We start from the raw sequence: 10,117 nt of genomic DNA, 5'->3' as shown, positions 1-10,117 counted from the left end.
TGTGTGGGTAACTGCAGTCAGTCAGATCGATTTTCTACTCGACTCTTGCAAGGAAATGCAAAGTTTTTAATATTTTACGAATATTTAGCAAATTCTTTATTTTCTAGCACTCAGTGTATACTGATTTTTACAGCATATTTATACATATAAATATATAGATCAAAAACACTCTATGAAGTTTGTGAGATCAAGATGTAAAATTTCAAAAGAGTCATTAGACACTCGGTCAGACCGATGATGCCGAAAGCAGAAGTCTGGCACGACCAAAGACCATTGAAAACGATTTCCTTCCTCAAGAACAACAGCAAAAACACACCAATCTAATTGTGAAATTGAAAGCAAAAAATAGGCAAATGGTTAACCCCTTAAAATGTCTGGTCTGGCACTTTGCTTCTGTTTCCCCCCATTCTCTACCTCTTCTAAATCGCATTGGACAAATTTGGCTGACTTAACACTTAAAAGTCGCAGACGTAGCTGAAATTGGTGCGGTCGCACCGTCTACGGCGTTTGTGCAAACTTTTTGCTTAAGCTACCATCGAATGAGTTTTTTTTATTTGCTTTTCGGTTCTCAAGCCACCACCATTTACTATCGTCTATTGTGGCGATCGTCGCAGACTGTGTTGCCCTTGCCACATATAAGACCCGACCCTCTTATTCTAAACTTAACATCGTTTTTATTATTACCCATTAAAGCTGTGATGTTGTTGTTATTGCTATTATCGCTTATAAGCTAACTTCAGTTTTCTGTTTTGCTAGCGCTATTTTTTGCTGATTTGTTACTCCAGCACTTCTACACGCAGACGAAGCGGAAACGAGTTTTGAATTCAATTTTGTGAAGCAAATTTGAGACGCGCCACAAAAACTTTATACAACTAAATACTTTTCGTTCTACGATTTGTATTATTTTCTACCTTCGCTGCCTTCCCTTGTTACCCTTTCCAATACTTATTATTAAAGCCCTGTAATAGTGATCTAAACCTCTTTTTTGTGGAACTCTGGCCTCCCTCCAACCTCGCATGTGTAGACTTGACTTGGCTACGCGCTGCGAGCGCTCACTTTACTCTTTGCTTTGCTTCAGTTTTTGTGTTTTAGAAATTTGAAATAGCCAATAGTATTCAGCTATTACTGACGCCAGCTGTGGAGAGCGCTGAGCAGCGACACACGCGGCGCTCCTGTGTTGGTGAGTGCCAACCGTCGGGAGCAAATTCTAACGCATACACTCGACTGCCTTTCGTGGCAGAACGACATGGTGGGCGCGCTTGACTCACACTCTCCGCCTTTGGTAGTCACAGAAGCAGCCAAATGTAGCGCTGTGATCACACGTTTACTCAGAGTCTAATGCTAACTGTGTTGATTGTCAGCGATTTCTGGCAGATGCTTAGTTTACAGTGAGCGCTGCGCTTGTATGGCAGTGTGGGGAACGCGCAGTGCACATTGCGCTCATTATATATTAGATATTTCACACACACATCCGCACCGTCTGAGGTAAATGACCGAATGTCCGACTCGACATGACTAGGTTAAGGTGAAGGTCACACTCGACTACTCAGCGCGCTACATTCTAGCACACTACACTTAGGCAAGAAATCGGCTCTGCGTCGTTCAATGTTTTCTCAATATGTGAGCTAGAGCAAGCTTTTGCCAAACACTCCTAGCACAGTGGTACCCCTCCCCACCCCGCACCCTACGATTTACCGGGAGTGAGGCGCCGAGTAGACGAGAGCAAGGTCTATCTGGCTGCATTAGAAATGAAAATAGAGAGGAGAGTCATGGCAGAGCTTGTGTTTAAAAGCGAAATTGAATGCAAGAGTGAGTGTATACGAAATATAAGCACATTTGCACCTACAAATAGATCGTCGCGGTGTGCGGGGCGTGAAGTGTAGCTGATCGCGCTGATTTATGCCATTTGAATGCGATTTGTATGGAGCCAAGACATGTGAAACGCCACAATTAATCGTGAATATCTGTTGTTTCTATTGTTTTTGGCTTTGCTTTGTTTTCATTCGTTGATGCATAGTTGGTAGCAGGCACAATGCAGACTATAAGTTATTTATGTAGTTTTTTCTTTTATACTTTTGCTTTAGCCCCATTTAAATTTGAAACTGAAAAATTCCGTCCACTCGCTTTTTTGGTTTTGCTTTGGCAAATGTACACTGTTGCATAGATTCAACTTTTGGTTGTGGCCGTTGCTGTCGAAACACACCGAGCCCTTCGCCCAGTTCCTACTGGACTCAGACTATGTCTATTACGCTTCCATTTGAGTTGATTTAGTTTGAAAGCTGTTGCTGTTTCCCTTACTGAAGCAACTGTTGCCCTGTCTTGTTGCTTTTGTCAGGTTTTATTCGCTTTTGCTGTGATAGCGCCTCAGCTCGAGTTCCTTTGCTTGCAGTTGTTGTCGCTATTAGATTTGCTGACACAAAAACAATGACACTGCCGTGCAAATATGCATATGCATGTACTTGTTTACACATGTGTTTGTGTGTCAGAGTGTGTGCATGCAGAACGTTTGAAGCCATGTGTGTGCGCATGATGGAATGGCACTAGCTTTTCTTGCTTCGGCGGCTGCTGACGGCACTGCGGCGGGCAACAGGCCCGTTGGGCGGGCGACGGCGGCTAGGGGGCGAGCGCAGCCATTGAACGCGAGACCTTGAACTTGGACTCAATTATACGTAAATTTTGGTTTTCGTTGCTGTTAGTGTTAGTGTAGCGCCTCGCTATTGTTATTTAGACTCCCGATGTTTTGTTTCTATTGTTGTTCGGTTTGTAATTTGTTTAAATTTTGCTCGTTTGCGCTAGAGTGGACGGCCAACTTTCTTCGAACAAACATTATACTTATACATATTTTATAAATGTCTTATAAAAACGTGTGTATATCTTCCTAAATTTATTTTTAGCCAATTTGCTTTTTCGTTTATTTTTTGCTTCAAAACTGATTTTTTCGAATGCGACTTTTAAACTTCTTAGTATAAACTTGTGTGTTGGCGCGGACAAAGCGCAATTAACAAAACAATAATAATATTTCCAAAACTGACAATAAAATATTCAGCACAATAAATTAGTTCAGTAATTTAGATACACACATTGGGGAGAAGGCAAAGAGAAAACAACAAAAAGTATTGAAAAAATATAACCGATTGATAAATAGATTTATATATGTATATATAAACATAAATTTAATATAGATTTGCCGCTTTAGCGAGGAATACTAACCATAAGCCATAACAAAGTAGACAGAATTGCTGTTTGAGGGGCAAGGGTCCCTCCCCAACCCTTACTATATATGTGGGCAGTATACTAACATTTTTTGACCACAGAAAACCGCAACGCAATTGCATTAACAAAGTGCGTATAATCGCTCACTTGCTGCCACTTCAACACCCACACTCTCAAATGCCCAAACACCATGCTGACATAATTTAGTTAGTCGTTTTATGAATTTGTGGCGCTAAGTCCATGTTTTTGCGTCGCAAAGCCGGCTAAAACAGACCACGTGGTCAAGTAACACCGACACATGCACCTAAAGTCCACCGTTACATACACTGCGGGCTAACGACGGCAATAAAAGCTTGCAAAAGTCGGAAACTAAAAGGACTATAAAACGTGGAGTCGCAACCAGACTGTGCCACCCACCCGTGAAAAGTGAAAAAGTGGCTGCGGGTTGGATGTGATTTTTCTTCGCCACTGCATGCAACTGCTGCTCATGAATATGCTGGCATGTTTGTGTGGCCGACGTGTGGCACATGACATTTGGGGTGGCAAGAGCACAGCTGGGCGAAGTGCCGCTGCCGATGCGCTGCTGGCTAATCGTATAGTTGCGTCGCGTCGCTGCCACCGCGCTGAAGCGCTTCGTCGTTACCCTCCTACAGCGCCGCATTTGCAAACTTTTCGAGACTATTTCCTTTTTTCAGTCACAACCTGTCTTCCGTTTTGAAGCTAGAGTTCGCTTTCCCACTAGTCTTTGCTCCTGCGAGTCATGCAACCACGTGACGTCAACAATGCACAGTCTGCCCTAATGGATGTCAGGAGGTGGGCGGTGATATATACACGCAATCATGTTGCTACTGCAACTGGCACTAGTGGCAGCTAGGAATGCCACTCGATGCCAGCGATGCGCTGCGTATACACCCTTCTGCGTTCCCGGCAGTGGCAGTCACCTCCTGTCGTCCGCAGACGGACATCTGCTTGGGTAGCCTGGCGTTGCTGGTGTCTAGCTGCGGCTGTCCGTCCACTTTTCTGCTTGCCACTGGCGAATGATGGCGATGATAATGACGTTGGGCGGATGGGTGGCACAAGCCGCATTCGACAGCGCAGGTTACTCGCTGTGCATGCGAAAACACATAGAAACACATAAGAGCATAAAATCGTGCCGACAACAGCGCGGCATTAGGGTTAGTTTGTGGCCTTCCTCTTCTATTTCCGTTGGCTGCTCAGCCACGCTGTTGCGCCCATGTGACGGCATCGGTTGTTGCCGGCGCTTTCTTTGTACTTTTGCTTTTGCGCTGCCACTATTATAGTGCGACTAGTTTTGCCTTTTCTCTTTTTTCTTTGCTGAGCATCACAGGGCTGCGTAGAATAGTAAAGCTTTCACTTTCAACGATGTGGCACGCTGTGTTGCACTCGTCACGCATTAGACGCTTCGCTCGCCTCGCTCGCCTCGTTCACTGACTCTTCGTCGAGGGCAATGCAATGAATGGCGCTGTCTGGGAGCAGTCTACGTGCGCTTTTTCGTTTCGCAGAATTTCACCGGTAAAGTTATGAATGAAAGGGGTGCTTTGCTTGGCATGCTGCCTGCCACGTGGTGAGAAGTGAGCGAATATTACAATGAGATGTCGAGTGTGGATTGTAAAACGATTATTGCACCGGATCATATGTAGAGGTGCACCGCTGCCCGAGTTATTTTTTTTTAATGGCCTTACACCCATGCAAATTATATTTTTTTCGATGAATTGTTAAAAATTGTTTAACTCGGAATAGTTGAACTCATAAAAAGTTATTATCTACATACAAAGTGTATTCAATGTATGAAACTGTTTTAATATTAGAGCTCTCTCTGACCCAAATTACGCACCTGTCTAAAGTCTAATTCCATTGCTCAGATAAAAAAAAGAGGCCGAACAGTCTGGGGTCTCCCTGCTACGCACTCTATCACGCTTCCAAACACATTTGCAAAAATGCGAAAAATTACGCGTTCACGAGACAGGCGAGCCCCTTTTTTGGCACGCACAGGCATACGCACTTCGGCCACACGCACGTCAACCGCGCTGCCTAGATACACACCATAACCAAATATTTATCTGCAAATACGCACATACGTTCAGATAAGGCCACATTTAATACTATGGCGAAATTTCGTTTCTCTTGAGCCCGCCTAACCACTGCCTTACTATTTTGTCTATTTTGTCGCGCAACTATTTTCGCACAACCACGTCATCTCATATTCAATCACTGCACACACACATGCACACGCACTCGCTCACATGTGCTCGTGCGCTCGCTTGCCCTACCCCACTCTGCCAACCCCATTACCCAGTGCCCCATTTAGTGATAGTGTAGTACGGAGAATAGCTTGGCATCGGGCGAGCGAGTTTGTTTTATTTTGGGTCCGAACGCGTCACTACAACGAAACTAAAACGAAACAGCTGCAAACCACTACCACGATAAAGAAGCTTTTTCTCATTCTTTGTGAGCAAAACTAAAATTTAACCTTGAAAATAGCAAACATCGAAATATACGAGCATTTGACGTGAAGTTGAGTGCAAACAGACCGTCGCACACCAACAAACACACTCGCATGAGAGTGAAGACATTGTATGTACACGGTTTCTATGGATGTTCGTATGTGCGGTGCTATTTCTAGGTAGTTGGGCGACAATGGGATATGAGCGAACAAACAAGCGCCGTCAAACATCCAATAACAACACCAATGGCATAGAAACACAACAAGCAATAAATTTTGCCAGAACACAGTTGCCTTTGCACGAGTGCGGGTGTGTATAACGTCTATACTCCGCGCATGCCTTCCCTACAGCTTTTCGAGTATGGCAAAATGTTTGGAACTATTCTCGTAGATATTCAAATGTCTTTGTATGTGAGCATTTGCTGTACTGATTGGCGTCTATAAACTTCGCTGGTTCTTTGTTCTGCTGTTTGCATACGCAATGAGTCTACTCCCCAACAGCTAGATTGACGAATGATAAGCCAGTTACGATTTATAGTTACTATTTTCGAACAAAAGCCCTTAATTTTTAAATAGTGTTACAGCTCTGATTTTAGTTTAAAGCTCCAGTATTCCTCCACTCGTCAAAAGCAAAATATGTATACTTGATTGAATGGTAATTTCTTTAAATTCTGTTTTCTCTGAACTAAATTGGAGACAGATTGACGCAGTTTAGATCACTCAGCAGTTTGAGGTACTGACTGCGGCTTACAAATTATTCCTACAGATATTAATGCGAAAATAATTACGAACTAAGCTTGAAATTACTATTCTATCGGCAGTTCTCTCGTTAAGTATCCAAATCTATCAGCTGTTCCCAATTGATGAAGATAAATCCATTACTTAAGGATTTCAATTACCTATTTTGTTCACGTTTCTGTTATTTTCGAAAAATTATTTTACACCCATATAGTGTGTATATACGGAGGTAAACATATATAAATATATTTATATGTATATAGATCATGAACTTATATAAAAATGGTATTTCTTAGTCAACCCAGATGTTTTAGTTCATTATGAAACAGTGGAACTCCGCGCCCGGTACGCCCTCGCGCCCACTCCGCAAAACCCATCGATCCCTGCTTATTTTAACTCGAAGTATAACTCTTTTGACTGCAGAATTTTTCGTTGTACTTGTATAAATTTTGTGTGTATGGCTATGAGTTTTTTCTTTGTTTTTGTTTGTTCTCGAATCACATGCAAAATGCTTTTCACTTCACTGCTACGGCAAATGCCGCACAGCAAACCATGTGTGTGTGTGTGTGAGAAACATTCTCAGCTGCGCGTTGTGTGAACTATGCGGAATAGCTGCAAGTGACTATTGTTGTTGTTGTTCAATTTTTATTTCACTCGTTTTTTTTGCATATAATGCCTTTTTGGCAAATTTTGGACAGTTCTCACACATGCAAGTGAAATAGTACCCGAACGCCACCGGTAAGAGGAGTAGCCATAGATATGACTGCCACTAATACACGCGCCTCATCCTTATATCCATGTACAAGCGCCGTGTGTGTGTGAGCCGCACACTGGCACGCATCGTGTGCGATTTCACAGCGAAATGCAGAATTCTAACACACTGACCGACTAATCGAAAACATACACAACAACAAGCAGAACAAGCGGCTTTAGCCGAGCAAAATTAAAATGCTGCATTAATATTAGGGAGAGCTCGGTTAGTAAAAGCCTAGAGCAAACGGGTATTGCTGCTGACGGTGCAGCGCGCGGGGTTCACTACGGCGGCGTCGAATACTAAGCAGCCAACAACACCCTCATGGCGGCGACGACGCGTATGTCTGCTGCGTCCAAATGCCATTGTTGTGCGTTTGCTGTGTGCTGTGTGCTGTGTGCTGCCGTGACTGGCGCGGCCGCGCGTTCTTGATGAGGCTTCGTTGCCGATCGGGACGCGCTCGAGCGCTCGAACTCTCGATTCCCAGAACCTCCTCCCGTCCGCGGCACCGCTGTGCATGTATTTTTTGGATAGTTTTTTGGCAATTGCCTAATGCGCTTTTAAAGTCGCTAGACAGGCCAGAAGTAGCAGCAAAAGCAGCAGCCGCACAAGCAACAGTTGAATTTTGTTGTCGCGCGTACTTTGTTGGTCACAATCGGTACGGTCGGTCGGTCGGTCGGTCGCTCGCTAGAACAATTCAACGCGTATCCCTGTTTGAAATCAAACAACTCTTGATCATTCTAAAACAATTGTGAAAACTTAGCAAACTCTAGCTTAAAGGAAACAAATCGCAAATTGCTTTCAAAAAAGTGAAATTACTATTGTGAATAGCAACTACGCATTCGTTTTGATGATTTCTCAAACTGAATAAGTGAATGATGGAACAAAAGTGAATAGTTCTGCATATTATTCTAAAAAAATATCAAAAAAGTTCTGAAGTTCTTTTTTATTAAACTATGCCTAGCGCATTTACGTATTTTCGACCTATGAAAACCAAGGAAGGGTATCTCTATGCCGCTCAGCAGTGCCTCGAATATCTGTGTATAGTTCGTGCTAATTACGGTGCTAGAAGCAGAAAATATGTTCTTTAACTTTATAAATGTATTCAAATTCAAATTGAAAAACTACAAACACTACAATTCGGGTTCGGTAATTACAGTTAGTAGTCGCACTAATCGTCGGTCGCGTTATTAAGTGCTCGGTAGTGTGTTACCTTCAACCGTGCATCGGTTCGCCAAGATTGGCAGCCACCAATAAAGCTTCTACAGCTGTCAGGTAGGCAGAATTCTGCGAAGGATACACTGAACCAGAAAACTAACTTTAATTTACATATATACAAATTCCAATTCAACGAAGCTTTCCATTGAAGCAATAATTTTCTTACATTTATTTTGATTTACTGAAAACGTTTTGGATACTAAATGCAATAATAGAAATACTTAAGTCGAGTCAACACTTAAGTCCCTGATCAATCATGTAAACGAGAAGTCTTTCGATTACGTATTTGTGCGAATTAAACTTTCCGCAGTAACTTTTGCTGTGACAAATCCACCAACACAAGTGCAGCGCAGCAAAAAGGCAGGCATCGCATTCTTTGCGCTCAATTTTCGACGCAACGAAATATCAAGCGTTTTGTGCCAAACTGCGCGAGCAACCCATATCGTGCGCTCCCCCACTGCATTGCCATGCGCACTGGCTTGCGAATCGGCAAGCGCACAGCATTTGCTGCACTGCCAGCACACGTGAAGCGAGCGCTCAGCAAAACTACTCGCTCACTCGCAGATACAGAGCGCGTTCATGTACGAATGTATCACATAGATACAAATAGCGATAGTTTTCGTTTTGCAAGAGCACTTCGAAGCGGCGACTGCAGAGCTTTTAGAAAGCTGCAGCAGCTTAATTGCTTTTGCTTGGTTATCAGACCGTATGTAGGGTTTTTTTGCTTACACTTTTTTCACTTTCAAACATATCGGTCGCGATTCTTGTGTGTGTACTGCATACCTACATACATATGTACATACATACATACAAATGTACATATATGGTAAAAAACTAATGCAAAACTTTATCTAAAACATAGCCGTATTTGAGAAATGGCTGTCGTTCGCGGCTTCTAAGATTGGAGAAAAGATTGGTCATCGCATTCTGAGAAATCTGTTGACTAGTTTTCATAAAACCCACAAACAGTCATCGCCGAAGAATAAGTGGAATAAAACTAAACACACTTAGAACCCATATGCTGATAAATCGCTGGCGAAATTTGCAACCCAACAATTATTTATAGTGCTTGCCTGTATGTGTGCGTATAAATAAATGCATGATATACTTATGTATGTATGTGAAAGCTACAGCCTTTGCTGTGCAGCGATAAAATGTTGAATTTCAATAGAAATCAGAAAAATATATGAATTTTTCGAAAATAAATCCGCATAAAACTTCAACGAAATGGCTGGCACTCGAGAGAACGCTCGGGATGCCAAGAGCAGCAGTGCTAACCTTGAGTGTCAATAACCTCACTGGCCAACGCAAATAAAACTTGTTTGTTATGCCCATTAAAAGTGAATTTTAATTTGATTTTCTACGCGGCGAATGCATTGTTTGTTTATCACTTTGGGCGTTTTATAATCTGCGGGTCTATTTAAAGCCACTTGACGTGCGACACTTGCACACGAAGCAGATGCGCTCGAAATAAATTTCTTCGAACAAAAACAACTTCATACACCATCTAAATATGTAAACATTTTCCATATTCCGGAGAATCTATATGCCAAAGATACATTTTATAAACTTCGATTCGAAGCCGATTCTGATTCTAGAGCCGAATACCGTCAAGTTGGTAATACATAAAGTTCTGTTATTCCGTAAACGAGTTGATGTTGTTGCCTAACATGCATTCTCTTATTTTAGCGAGGGTTCTTTTGTCACTTGCTTGCGCCTGGGCCGTGAAATTA

Source organism: Bactrocera tryoni, chromosome 4 (assembly GCF_016617805.1).
Source record: "Bactrocera tryoni isolate S06 chromosome 4, CSIRO_BtryS06_freeze2, whole genome shotgun sequence".
In the NCBI taxonomy this organism is placed as follows: domain Eukaryota; kingdom Metazoa; phylum Arthropoda; class Insecta; order Diptera; family Tephritidae; genus Bactrocera; species Bactrocera tryoni.
Note: the sequence above shows the minus strand (reverse complement) of the source record.